Below are 15,400 nucleotides of genomic sequence, written 5' to 3' on the forward strand. Positions count from 1 at the left end.
TTGCATATAGCGCCGAAGTTACTGCTCTTTACCATTCTCTCCTCTGCATGTCCTGGAGTACAAATGAAAAACAGCATACAGCAACAAGCGGGGACTGTCAGGAACACTGAATAAAACTGAATAAAAAGAAAATCAAGTGACGGTGGGATATGAAGAAGGCAGCTTCGCCAGCTTTTGTGTGTCAGCAACTTGGGGGGTGCTTTAGTATGCATCGTGGTACACTGCAGAGCTATAACGCGTCTTTATGTGAAAACAGCCGTGTCAGATGGGGTTGTATGGATTGATTCTGAACGTGACTGAGAGAATGAAAAGTGAATAAAAAAAAGCTAACCTTTACAAGGATCATAAATTGCACCGGCTGTTACAGACTGAAATCAAATGTATGCTTTTATTCTAAAATAGTAAGACTAAGAGCAGTTTACTTCTCAAAACGGTGTGGTGCAGGATCAAACTCGCGACCCTTTTGATTCCCAAACGGGAACTGATTCTATTCAACCACGGAGGCAATTACAATAAACAGCTCTCAATGTCGCATGTTAAGGTGGCTTTTTGTTTCTGCATTTTGTACTTTTTTCTTTGATATTTGGACTTCAGGCTTCATACATTATATAGTTTATGCCTACATTTTGTCATCTACTACTAGAATATAAAAAACTTTTCTGTTTGAACAATGTGTTGACACAGATTACTGTAGAAACGGAACAGACATGAAATGCGTGTGTTCCAAATAACGATCTATTATTTCCACTCTAAAACTCCACTTCACTCCCAGATACTCAGAAGTTCGTGCACGTTCTAAATTGGTGGGGGGATGGAATAGCCGGCTGCTCCAAGCTTCTTTTTATCAGCACATTTAGAGGACAAAGGACGCTGGCGGAGAGGTGTGAAGGGATTTAAGAAGCGATTTAAGGTGGGACAGAATTACGAGTTTTTTCGTAGGCTCTGGTAATTCTAGTGTTAAATGAAACATTTATTATAAGACACTGTACCTTAAATGTACAGCTCATTACAAATTTATATATTAAATGACACCTCTATACTTACAACAGAACAAAAAGCACAATTGAAAGTAAATTATGTTAGTAAAATCATATTTTTGTGTAAAAGCAACACCATTACTGAATAATAATGGAAAACACAGCAATTAAAAAAAAATAAAGAATTTGTAAGTTCAAAACTATATAAATATATTTATCTGCATTACACCAATTAAATGATTAAATAAGTGGCTATGTAATTATCTTAAAATAAATACAACTATTGTTTGTTCAAATTAAAAAAGGTGTTATTCAAAGGGCAAAAAAACCTCATTGCACTGTAAATGTAAAAACACTTTGTTTTGTAGTGAAGTGTCAATGAAAATGATTGCAATATCCTGTGCTCAATATCTAAAAATAAACACATATACAGTATAATATTAATTACAAAAACATAAAACGCTCTATGGCAAGAACTGTATCCTCTACATGTCTGCATATTTATTGAAATGAAATCTCCATGCAAGAAAAGAACTTTTTAAAAGGTTGGTGATCTTTTCTTAACTTTACGATAACTTTTCCTGAAGATCCAATTAAGTGTTTACCAGTAGTTCTCATGCCCTTGCTGGCTCTTTTTGGGATAATAATGATAATTTTCTCAATCTAATGGTTACATTTCTGATTAGAATATTGTATTTCCCTCTAAAATATAATTTAATTTGCATTAATTTTGCATAATTATTTGCCTGTTTTTAATTTTTCTCATTTTGCTGCTTGACAGCTGTAGCCACTGGTGGCCGACCTTTCCTCAGGTAGAATTTTGGACTGTTCTGACAGAATGTCTCAACACAAGGCTTAAGGCAAAATCCACAGACACATTTTAAAAGCATTCCTTCATAAAATGTAGAAAGAAAATAATAAAAACTTTACCGTGAAGGCTTATGACACAAAATAAATATACAGCATGTTCTTCTCTCACTCCTTGCTACACAACTGACGTGCTTTATTATAAAGACCCATCAATGTTTGGTTCAGGAATAAGATGAATCCGTGTCTTAGCCTGATAGATAAATGTAATTTTTGCATTTTTGTTCATTATTTTTAGCATTATTCTGGAAATACCATATATGTTTCTTTTTCCTATAATTGCTGCTTAGCTATTATCAGAATTATGTTAACATTTGAATGGCGGAAAACAATTTATTCGCAAAATGAACTTTGCCATCTTGTTCATCACATGTACCATATGTGGCACATAAATTTGTCCACAAAAATTGTATTTAAGTATATACATAGCAGTATGATTAGTGTTAACATAATTTTGACTCACCCTGTATTGTTTACAATTACTATGACTGTTGCCAGTCATGTGACACAAAAGTCATGTAACGTTTCATCTCCAACCACCTATTTAAGATGGTGGTACATAGCTTTGAGCATCCACAGATCAGTTTTTCTTTGATTAATTCTTTAACCATTTTTTATTGAATAGAGTAGGAGCAACAACACAAGGGTGTGTTCTGCTCCTACTCTATTCAATGCTTGCATGGACTGGGTGTTGGGCAAGGTCGTGGGGTCCAGCAGCTGTGGGGCATCTGTTGGTGAAGAAACATTCACAGATCTGGACTTTGTTGACGATGCTGTGATCTTCGCGGTGTCAATGGAGTCTCTGATCAGAGTGCTCGAGAGACTGAGCAAGGAGCCTGAGTGTTTGGGCTTGCGAGTGTCCTGATAAAAACCAAGATCCAGGCCTTAAATGACCTCTTGGGCACAGCCATCAGCAGTGTGTCTGTTTGCAGAGAGAGTGTCAACCTCGTCAAGAGGTTTACTTACCTTGGCAGGTACATTCATGTCCCTGGTGACTTTTCCTATGAAGTCAGTAGACGGATTGGAGGAGCATGGGGGGTCATGTGGCCGCTGCAAAAGGACCAAGGTCCAAGTCTTTAGAGTTCTGGTGATTCCTGTCTTGCCGTATGGTTGCGAGACAAGGACGCTATCCAATGACCTGAGACAGAGGAAAATCCTTGGGTATCGCTGGTTTGACTTTGTGTCAAAGGAGTGGTTATTCATGGAGTCCCGAATGAGGCACATTACCTGCATTGTGAAGGAGCATCAGTTACGGAAGTGCGGCCATGTGGCGCGATTCTCTGAGGGTGATCCAGCTTGTAAGATCCTCATTGTTGGGGACCCTAGTGGCCAACGTAACACCTGGCTGCGGCTGATAGAGGGTCATTTCCAGAGGGTGGGACTGGACCGCGTGTCTGCCTGGGGGGTTGCCAACCTGGATCCCGAGTTGTTTCATCATGTAGTGGGTGTGGCAACGCACTGTACCAGTGCATTCTCCCCAACTTGACTTGACTTGACATTTTTTATTACAGTACAGACCGATGATTTGGTTTTGCATTTTGGCTTTGGTGATCAGTTAAAACTTCTTCTTTTGGTATTCTGATTTTAACCTGTTTCCTGCCAATGAGTCTGCCTTCTCCATTGGCTGAAACCATCACCCATTTGGTTCGGCCCTCCGGTTGTAATATGACCAAGCTGTGCGCTGAGATTACTCTTAAGCATGCAAAGTGCAGTTGGCCATGTGAACAGTAATCTTGTTTCAAATCTCACAGCTTGGATTGCTGCTGTCATAATCGTTTTGAGTTTCATGGTTTGTTTCAATTGGAGTAGTAATAGTAGTATGACAGTATTTGTAGGACTTGTGTTGAAGTGACATTCGGCATCTGTCAAGCGTTGTAAGTATACAACCAGTTTCATCGATAACTTCACATCCGGCTTTTGAGAGTTTAAACATTCATAAATATCAAAGTGTCCACTACTGAAATCGTCACCTGTCAATCTAAGATGTTTAAGAGGCATTGGCGGTTGTCCAAAGGTGTAAAATATTTGGCCATTTTGGTAAACTTGAAAGCGACAACCGAACAATTCAGCGGCAGCCATCAACTCACATCCAGATGCATAGGTGAAGGGCTTAAGCATTTCACTCTTCTAGTGCTCCTGTGTAGTATAATTATCTCCTGTACCGTCATCAGTCCACACCTTGAACCTGTCCCAGTCATTCAATACATAAGACACAATGTTTCTCCAGATATCAAGAGTGAGCCTGACATGGCCATGCAATATGTAACAAAGAGAATGGAAAAGGCAGGTGCCATCTCCGGGCATGGAAACCAATCGGCAAGTGACAGTTCTTTGATTGATGGTGATCACCTCGATAGACATGTTAATGCGGGTACGGTTGGAATGATAAGGAAATGGGTACCTGAACAATGTAAAGTAAGTCTAAAATACCTACACAATAACTATAATCATAATAAATAAACAATAAAACAGAGGAGAAACCGTGGATTAAATAAAAAGGCTGTAGTTATCAGCCTGGAGACGTGAATCCTGTGGCGAAGCAAGGAAGGGAATGTAGAGACTGGAGCGACGGACGGCCTTATATAGACAGGCAGCCATCAACGTGGTAGGCGTTGGGATGGGGGACCCAATGCCGCCTCACACGGTGACTGAGCTGCAGACTATGGACGTATATATGTACGTAAGTAGGATTCAGTTAGCGTTGGGAACCCGTGTACCAAATTTCTTGAAGATGGGCCCATAAGTAACAAAGACTGTTGAAAAGTTCAATAAGGCGGCCGACAATGGCATCATACCACCGAAATAAGTACCAAATTTCAGCCTTCTACCTACACGGGAAGTTGGAGAATTAGTGACATTGGAAAGTTGAATATGGTGGCTGACAGTGGCGTCATACCACCGAAATAAGTATGTACATTGGTTTCGGTTAGCGCAGGGAAGCCGCCTACCAAATTTCGTGAAGATGGTGCCATGAATAACAAAGTTCAACATGGCGGATGTTGTCGACTGTTATTGACCGTTATGACCGTTACGTGTAGAATTTCAAAATAAAACCTGCTTAACTTTTGTAAGTAAGCTGTAAGTAATAAACCTGCCAAATTTCAGCTTTCTACCTACACAGGAAGTTGGAGAATTAGTGATGAGTCAGTGAGTGAGTGAGTGAGTCAGTGAGGGCTTTGCCTTTTATTAGTATAGATAATAAGAATAATAATAATACATTTTATTTATATAGCACCTTTCCCATGCTTAAAGCACTTATAGAATATAAGAAAGAACGGCAGGGTATACACTATATAGTATTGTACAAACCAAATAAATAAATAAAGAAGATTAAGACAGTAAATTCAGAGAAAAGCCTAACAGAGAACATAATTGATGGTCTAGCACACACATACAGGTTACATGAGCATCTTGACAGAGAGATAAACTGAGAGAAGGGTAATGTAGTCAAGCAGAGCTAAAAGCCTTCCTGAACAGATGAGTTTTGAGTTGTTTTTTAAAAGAATTCATGGAGTCAGCTGATCTAATTAATTCCAGAGTCTGGGTGCTATACAGCTGAAGGCCTTGTCACCCAAGAAGGGTAGATTAGTGTGGGGCACAACAAGATTACCAGAATCAGAGGACATTAGTGGGCAGACAGGCACATAGTGATGGAGAAGGTCACTGATGTAGTTTGCCGTGAGGTTATGGCTTTGTAGGTTATTAGTAGGATTTTATATTCGATTCTGTAAGAAACAGGGAGCCAGTGAAGACGGAGCAGGATGGGTGTGATGTGCTGCTGGTTCGAGTAAGGACTCTTGCAGCCGAGTTTTGAATAAGCTGGAGCTGTAATATGTGATTAGAAGGGAAACCTGCCAGTAGGGAATTACAATAATCGATGCGGGATGTGATACAAACATGGACAAGTTTCTCAGCATTAGAAAAGGAGAGGAAAGAGCGAACACGGGATATGCTACGGAGGTGAAAGTAAGAAATTTCTTAATGTTATTTATGTGGGCAGAATAAGAGAGGGAGGAATCAAAAATCACACCAAGATTCTTTGCAGTAGAGGCAGGTCTGATGAGATCACCGCCAAGATGGAATGGAAAAGAGCTCATTTTATCAAGTTGCATTTAAGTCCCAATTTACAGGAGTTCAGTTTTGTTGCAATTTAATTCTAAAGAGTTCTGCTCCATCCATGTTTTAATTTCACTAAGGCAGGTTGTGAGCTGAGAAAGCTCTGATGAAGTTCCACTTTTTTTGCTGCCATAAGCAAATCATTGGTTACCCATAGTAGAGCAGTTTCACAGCTGTGCCGCACCCTGAAACCAGACTGAAAGAGTTCCATCAAGTTATTAGAAGTTAAGTAGTTGGTGAGTTGAGAAGCTACAACACATTAAAGAGCTTTTGACAGGAAAGGTAAGTGGGAAATAGGCCGGAAATTGTTAAGATTGTCGGCATCAAGACCAGACTTTTTTAACATCGGGGTTAAAGAAGTGATTTTCCGGTCTGATTATGATTCCAAGGATTTATAATATAACAGTGGGAGGTCGAGCTTTCAGTTACAGGGCCCCTAAATTGTGGAATAGTCTGCCTGCTTCTATAAGAGATGCCCCTTCGGTCTCAGCCTTTAAATCCCGTCTGAAGACTCACTACTTCAGTTTAGCACACCCTGACTAGAGCTGCTGATTAACTGTACAGACTGCATCTCTGGTGTTAGTCATTAGCACTAAAACATAAGTAACATGATAGTTATAATTTAAATAATAACCCTCACCTAATCTGTTTCTCTTCTCGGTACTCAAATGTGGAACGGTGCCACGGCTCACCTGCCAGATTGTTTTGCCTGCCTAAGGAGGATCGCAGAAATCATGGGAAAGAGGGGTCCTTTCATCGGATTGGCTGGCCCAGCACTGTTTTTATCCGTGGAATTGCCAAATGGGGGAGGCAGCTTGATGGATGAGGTCTCCAGGACTCTAAAAATATCCAAATCTTATTATATGATACCATCTACTGTTAAATTCTGCTCCGTACTTCTAAAATTTTTATTTTTATACTGTATTGAGGATTTGTTCTGTTATGTGTATTGTATTGACCCCCTTCTTTTGACACCCACTGCACGCCCAGCCTACCTGGAAAGGGGTCTCTCTTTGAACTGCCTTTCGCAAGGTTTCTTCCATTTTCCCTACAAGGTTTTTTGGGAGTTTTTCCTTGTCTTCTTAGAGAGTCAAGGCTGGGGGGCTGTCAAGAGGCAGGGCCTGTTAAAGCCCATTGCGGCACTTTCTGTGTGATTTTGGGCTATACAAAAATAAGCTGTATTGTATTGTATTTTAAAAGTGAGCGGCACAGAGCCAGCGTCAAGGGATGAGTTTATTATTGTTGTAATAGTCGGAATTATGGCATGAAGGCAGGATTTAAGTAGTGTGCTGGGGATGGGGTCCAGTACACAAATAGTCGGCCTCATCTTACAAAGCAGGTTATTAACAAACGCAGATGTGACTGGTGAGAACTTAGAGAAGGAGCTGGGTGGAGTGGGAAAACAGAGAGATATATAAACAGACTAGCAAAATACCCGCGCTTCGCAGCGGAATAGTAGTGTGTTAAAGAAGTTATGAAAAAGAAAAGGAAACATTTTAAAAATAACGTAACATGATTGTCAATGTAATTGTTTTGTCACTGTTATGAGTGTTGCTGTCATATATATATATATATACAGTATATATATATATATATACACACACACACACACACACACACATACAGATATAAACATAAATACATATACATATAAACATATCTACACATACACATATCTATATATATACATATACACATCTACATATATACGTATACATATATATACATATATCAACATATATATACACATACATATACATACATACAGATAAATATACATATATACACACTGCTGTTTTTTTGTGTAGCTGCCTTCACACAACTTCTCCGCTGCTTTATAAACGAACGGCATATAAGGCCGTCGTTTCTCCTTGCTTCGCGGTTCTGTACTCTTTTATTGTGTTATTTATTACGATTATTATAGTTCTCTTTATATATCACGTTGATAGTTCAGCACTCTGGTTGTAATATGGCGAAGCTACGCGAGCTCACTCTTGAGAACGCAACATATAGTTGTCCAGGAGAAAAGCAATCTTGCCTGAAATCAATGCCAACATTTTGCTGGGTCTGTCCCTGAGACTTCTTACTTCTCATCGCGAAGCAGAGTCTTACTGGAAATTGGAGGCATCTGAATTGAAATGGGAGATCAGAGGGTGTAACGGGATGCAAGGAATACATTGAGTGTGGAGAAACTCTAGAGACAGCGTGTGTATTAACTTGTGAATTTTTCTGTGAGTATTTGGTGGCAGCGTGACGAAGTTGCTTCTGCAAGACCGGGTTAGCTGTGGAGCTCAGCTCGGCGCATATTCTTTTCCTACCTTCGAAATTATGTAATGCGTTTTTTGAACAGGTTTGATGCATGGAAGTGATCACTCGTACTGCGTTCAGTCAGTTCACGTGAGTTGCTCTCTTGTGTGATGTTGCAATGTCCACGGCTTTATTTAATGTTAGCTAAGACTTAAAAGTTTCTCGCTACAGCAATTTTAACTCCGTTACAAAGTGATCCAAAGTCTCGTTTATACCTCGTGTCTTCTCATTAAACTTGTATCTCGCAAATAAAGTATTTGGCGTTTTTCTTCAGCGCTCTATGGGAGCTCTTCCTTCTTTTTACATACTGCGGTCACTGTCAGTTCACGAGATTGGGAGGCGTGATGATGTCACACGCAGCTCCGCCCCCCCACGGCCATCGAGCTAACGTCCATTACAGTATATGAAAAAAAATAGGTTCCAGTTATGACCATTACACGTAGAATTTCAAAATGAAACCTGCCCAACTTTTGCAATTAAGCTGTAAGGAATGAGCCTGCCAAATTTCAGCCTTCTACCTACACCGGAAGTTGGAGAATTAGTGATGAGTGAGTGAGTGAGTCAGTGAGGGCTTTGCCTTTTATTAGTATAGATGATGTATTTATGTTAGTTGAATTATTTAGATCTTTAATGTTGTTACAGAAAAAGTGGAGGAATTCCTCACAGACTTCAGTAGAAGAGGTAATTGGGCCAGATGCGGGTTCAAGTGGTTTTTTAACTACAGAAAACAAAACCCTTGGGTTGTCATGACCACGTTTTATTATCCCGCCATAATGGGTGTTCTTGGCAGCAGTTAGTGCTTCTCTGTAAGCTCTTTGGTGGTCAGAGAAAGCCTAGATGTGCATGGTGAGGCCAGACTTACATGACATTCTCTCAAGGCGTTGGCCAGCTGCTTTCATAGGTCGCAATTCTGAGTTATACCAAGGAGCTGAACGTTTAAAGGAAACCTCCTTATGTTTTAAAGGAGCTGTTTTATCTAATGCTGAATGAAGGGCTGAGTTATAGTGGTCAACAAGACAATTTAATGCTGATGGAATAGGTGAAGACAGTAAAAGATCAGAAATGGATCCAGAAAGAACAGTGGGACAGATATTTTTAAGGTTTCTGTAAGAAATTTGTCGTTTACAGGTAAGAGAAGGGAAAGGCATTGAGACAGTAAAAAATACTGCATCATTCAGAGAGTCCCAAATCAGTGCTGTAGATGTTGGCAACAGATAGTCCAGAAGTGCAGATCAGATCCAGTATATGACCACCAGAGTGGGTGAGAAAATCAACATGTTGTGTCAAGTCAAAACAGGATAGGAATTCATTTCTCAGTACATGATATAACACATGTGGCAGAATTCCGTGCATTTGTGGAGCATTTTGTAAGTTTTTGGAGCTTTTTCATGTCACTTATGCCATTTTATAGAATTCATTTTCTTGTTTTTAACTGTTCTTAATTTCTGTCCTTTACTTTCTTTTTGTTTTCCTGTTTGCTGCATTACACATGGAGCTCACTTGAAATTCAGTGTTTTACATTTTAGTGTTAAATGCTATTTTTCATTACATCTCCCAAATAAAAACATAAAATGGAATGGAAATATCCACTTGTATTAATGTTAACAGTCGATAAATATAACTAAGGTGTTTATGTACAAAAATGTACCAGTTTCGAATTCCCTACAGTTCATAATGTCTTTATTTCGTCCTCCTTTTGACTTCCTTTCAGATGTGTTTGTTCCAGAATCAATCTATCAGGTAAAGAACAGTGGGTTTTCCATGGACCACACTCCTGAAATTGAGGCCAAACTGCATAAATCTCACTTGAATGAGCCAAGTCTTACAATTAAGAAACTTCCAGAAAGACAAACACCACTGCAAGACTTCACTAATTTGAGCTTTACAGCAGAGTGGCCAGGTGACGAATGAAAAAGCCCTCTTGAAGTTTGCAAAGAACTCTCAGGCTATGAGAAACACGATTCTCTGGTCTGTTTAACCCAAGAATAAAATGTTTGGCCTTGATTTTAAGCATCACGTCTGGAGGAAATTGGGCATCGTTCATCACTTGTCCAATACCATTTCCAAGAGTGAAGTATGGTGGTGGCAGCATTCTGCTGTGGGATTTATTTTTTTGTTTTTTTGAGTAGCAGAGACTAGTCTGAATTGGGGATAAGCCAAACAAAGTAAAGTATAGTGATATCCTTAATTAAAGCCCACTCCACAGCTCTCTTGACCACAGGCTAGGCTGAAGATTAATCTTCTCAAAGAACAATGACCCTACCTGACACAGACAGGCACAGACACAAGTGCAGGTGCAACAACACCTTTATTTTCTTTTTAATGTGGGAACAGCTTCCTCCTGCTTTCCACACTTACAGCACAACTCTTCACTACAGAACCCCAGGTTCTTTTCTTCCTTCATCCTTTCCACTCCACCACTCCTCCTCCTCTTTCAACTGACTCAGGCCACTCAAATAGTGGCTGCTGACCTCTTTTATAAGGGAGGTTCAGGGTGATGTTTTTAGATGGGTGCAGAATTGGCTCAGACACAGGAAGCAGAGGGTGATGGAGCGAGGAACCTCATCAGAACTGGCTGATGTTAAGAGTGGTGCTCCACAGGGGTCAGTGCTAGGGCCGATGCTTTTTTTAATATATATAAATGATTTAGATAGGAATATAAGTAACAAGCTGGTTAAGTTTGCAGATGATACCAAGATAAGTGGATTAGCAGATAATTTGGAATCCGTTATATCATTACAGAAGGACTTGGATAGCAGACAGGGTTGGGCAGATTTGTGGTAGATGAAATTTAATGTCAGTAAATGTAAAGAATTACACATAGGAAGTAAAAATGTCAGGTTTGAATACACAATGGACGGTGGGAAAATCGAGAGTACACCTTATGAGAAAGATTTAGGAGTCATAGTGGACTCTAAGCTATCAACTTCCCGACAGTGTTCAGAAGCCATTTAAAAGGCTAACAGAATGTTAGGTTATATAGCACGATGTGTGGAGTACAAGTCACAGGAGGCTCAGCTCAACCTTTATAATGCACTGGTAAGGACTCATCTTGAGTACTGTGTGCAGTTTTGGTCTTCCGGCTACAGAAAGGACATAGCAGCGCTAGAAAAGGTCCAGAGAAGAGCGAATGGGCTGATTCCAGGGTTACAGGGGTTGAATTATGAGAATAGATTAAAAGAGCTGAGCCTTTACAGTTTAAGGAAAAGAAGATTAAGAGGTGACCTGATTGAAGTGTTTAATATTATAAAGGGAATTAGTACAGTGGATCGAGACTGTTATTTTAAAATGAGTTCATCAAGTACACGGGGACACAGTTGGAAACTTGTTAAGGGTAAATTTCACACAAACATTAGGAAGTTTTTCTTTACACAAAGAACGATAGACACTTGGAATAAGCTACCAAGTAGTGTCGTAGACAGTAAGACGTTAGGGACTTTCAAAACTCGACTTGATGTTTTCTTGGAAGAAATAAGTGGATAGGACTGGTGAGCTTCGTTGGGCTGAATGGCCTGTTCTCGTCTAGAGTGTTCTAATGTTCTAGTGCATCTGGAAGTGCTGTAGGTGCTCTTTGACTGGCTTCCAGCAGCACTTCCGGGTGTGGCGGAAGTGCTGCAACAAAGGGCTCCGACCATGTCCAAGTGCCCTCTGGTGGTGGCCATGTGCCACAACAGGGTGAAGCTTCCAAACCCGTGGCCATACAGCAAGCCAGGGTGGCTGCCCTCTAGTGTCCAGGGAAGGTAATGCACAGAACACAGTCTCTCCTGCGGTCCTTCCACTACAGGGGCGTCCCGGCCGGACAAGGGTTCCGGTCACACCATTAACAAAGTAAAGACAATGCAAAGGTGGCTTAGGGAAAACTCTGTGAATGTCCTTGAAGGTCACAGTCAAAGTCCAGATGACCTTAATCAAACTTCTCTGGAGAGACTTGAAGAATGCTTTCCACCGAAGGTCTCCATCCAACTTAACAGGACTCGACATAATTTGCTGAGAAGAATCACAGAAAATCCTCAAATCCAGGTGTGTGAACCCAACACTCATGAAAATTCCAGGCTGTAATCACTGATAATCTATCTATCTGTCTGCTCCACTTGTGGTTCTACAAGTTATTGAAAATGTCATGATGTCTACTAACAGGCAGCACACTGCCAAGAAATTGTTATTAAATGGTATTTTGGCCTCCTTGGCTTTATTCTGCTAAGGCAGCATCCTGTATCATTTGTAATATTTCACTCAAAAAGCAAAATAGAAAAAGGTAAATATATTACTTTGTATAAAATTAAAGAAAATATATGTTGTGAATGAATAATATCGAGACAAATCCTTGTGTGCTCTTTAAAATATCTGACATATTTTTTCAAAATTGTGCATATCTACAGATTTTATGGCATCCCACCAAAATGTGTGTCACAGCCCACCAAACTATAAACAGATTCATTAAGGATGTGCCGCTTTTAATCTGCCAAGTAATTACACTGAAGAAATGATTTTCTAGCAATCACCCAGGAATTTATTGAAATAAATATGGCACTAAATATGTGGATTGACTTGTTTCATGCATCATTTTAATTTTGCCTATCAGGATGAGCCAATCTGCAAATTTACTTTAATATTTTGTAGTATGTACAAATAGTTCAGTCATGTACTGATTTCCATAAAATTTGATTCCCGGTGTCATCACTTTTTTAGTAGAATTTTGTGAGTAGCCTGGTAATGGTTGTAACTGCAAAAAGAGCAGCCGCGTGTTTCTGTTCTCTTGATTGTCTCTGTCCTTGAGACTGGAATGAGTTGAGTGTTGTGAGAGACCCTGAGGGAAAATGAAAAGAGCAATGCATTCATGCTAGCTTCTGTTTTTACTCGGCATTACTCTTCACAGATCCCAAATTGACACATTTATGTTCCTGTAAAATATCAGTTTAGGAAATCTACTGAATAGAGGAATAAATCAATAATGGTAGCCAAATTATGTCAAAAGAGATAAACATTAGGGAAAAAAAGGTAATGGCCGATACAGAAACGAACAACATTAACTAGCTCATTACTGTGTCTTCTCACAGGGACAGTGAATACTGACCACAGTAACTGGGAACCCGAAAAATCTTAACAAATTTGCAAAAGTTTGGCTATCACAGTATTTACATCCTCATTTGGGTTGGATGACCTATCCTTGTTATAACTGTTATTCTTATCTATTAACTGATGAGTACTCACCATTCGCAATGTCTTTCCTGTTAACCCACTCTCCAGTTTATTTGGTCGTCATATCTAGGACTAAATAGGTGCCACATTTTTCTCCAGAATTGTTTGAATTCCTTTAGGTATGGACTCAACTAGAGATGCTGGAAACATTCCTTATGGGTGTTCTTGATAACCTTAATACTTGATACTTGCTGACTTGATAACATTTGCCAGTTTTTCAGCCATACATTCAAGCGGGGATCCTCCTGTTCATATATCTCTCCTAAGGTGCTTTCCTTGATTCACTGTACATACCATTGGAGTAAACTGATGTCAAGGAACCTGGTTGAGATGAGATGTACTTTTTGACATGGAGCATTATCCTTCTAGAATCATCTATTTGAAATGGTCTTAAGGAGATGCACATGGTCAGCAGCAATACATACAGTACATTCAGAAATATTCAGGCCCCTGTCCTCTTTACACATTTTGTTATACTGCATCCTTATGCTAAAATCATTTAAAATCATTTTTCCCCACATCAAGCAACATCTAATACCCCTGAATGACAAATCAAAAATGGCATCTTATAATTTTTTGCAAATGTATTAACAATAATAAAAAACTGAAATATCACATTGACGCAAGTATTCGGACCCTTTACTCAGTACTTCACTGAAGCACGTTTGCAAGTCATTCCAGCCTGGAGTCTTCTTGGGTTTGACACCATTGGAAGAAGTGGGCTTTGCCAATTCTGCTAGGCTTTATTGGCACACCAGGCCTGTTAAGGAAGCAGAGTTAACAGGGATGCAGGCATCCCACATTTATGTTCCAAAGTAAGTGACTGAATTCCAGCTTCTACCAGGATCTACTCGGACTCATCTGATAACAAGTGTGCACTGACACTTCTCCAGAGGCCCCTCTGCAGATCTTTTGAACCAGAAAGTACAAAATTGACTCAAGCAAATCAAAGACCTACAATTCAAGGGATGACAACTAAGATGAACAGAGGACCTCATCTATTAAAAGTCATTCATTTTGTAACCTGAAGTGACTTTAATCTAATCAGGAGAAGGTTCAACCATCCTATAAAACCACATGCACCTCATCTCTAAAAAGAGAGAGGAGAGAATGGCAAGTTATGAGAAGTTCAGGATATTTCGATCACACAATACTCCTGATACCTTCTTCAGTTTCTTCCAGTCCATCCACATTGTACTCTGTGAGTTACCTTTCCATCTAGTTTTCCATCTCAAGCTACCACTGATCCCACAGTTGTGGTGAAAAGTTTTGAAAATTACACAAATATTAGTTTTCACAAAGTTTGCTGCTTCACTGTTTTTAGATCTTTTTGTCAGATGTTTCAATTGCATACTGAAGCATAATTAGATGCATTTCATAAGTGTCAAAAGGCTTTTATTGACAATCACATTAAGTTTATGCAAAGAGTCAATATTTGCAGTGTTGGTCCTTCTTTTTCAAGACCTCTGCAATTCTCCCTGGCATGCTGTCAGTCAACCTCTGGGCCCAATCCTGACTGATGGCAGCCCATTCTTGCATCATCAATCAGAATTTATGGGTTTTTCTTTGTCCACCTGCCTCTTCAGGATTGACCACAAATTCTCAATGGGATTAAGGTCTGGGGAGTTTCCTGGCCATGGAACCCAAGATTTTGATGGTTTGTTCCCTGAGCCACCTAGTTATCACTTTTGGCTTATGGCCTGATGATCCATCATGCTGAAAAAGGCATTGTTGGTCACCAAACTGTTCTGGGATGGTTGGGAGAAGTTGCTCTCAGAGGATGTTTTAGTACTATTCTTTATTCTTGGCTGTGTTCTTAGGCAAAATTGTGAATGAGCTCACTCCCTTGGCTGAGAAGCAACCCCACACATGAATGATCTCAGGATGCTTTACTGTTGGCATGACACAGGACTGACGGTAGCGCCGCTCAGCTT

The sequence above is a fragment of the Polypterus senegalus genome, chromosome 14 (genome assembly GCF_016835505.1).
Source record: "Polypterus senegalus isolate Bchr_013 chromosome 14, ASM1683550v1, whole genome shotgun sequence".
NCBI lineage: Eukaryota > Metazoa > Chordata > Cladistia > Polypteriformes > Polypteridae > Polypterus > Polypterus senegalus.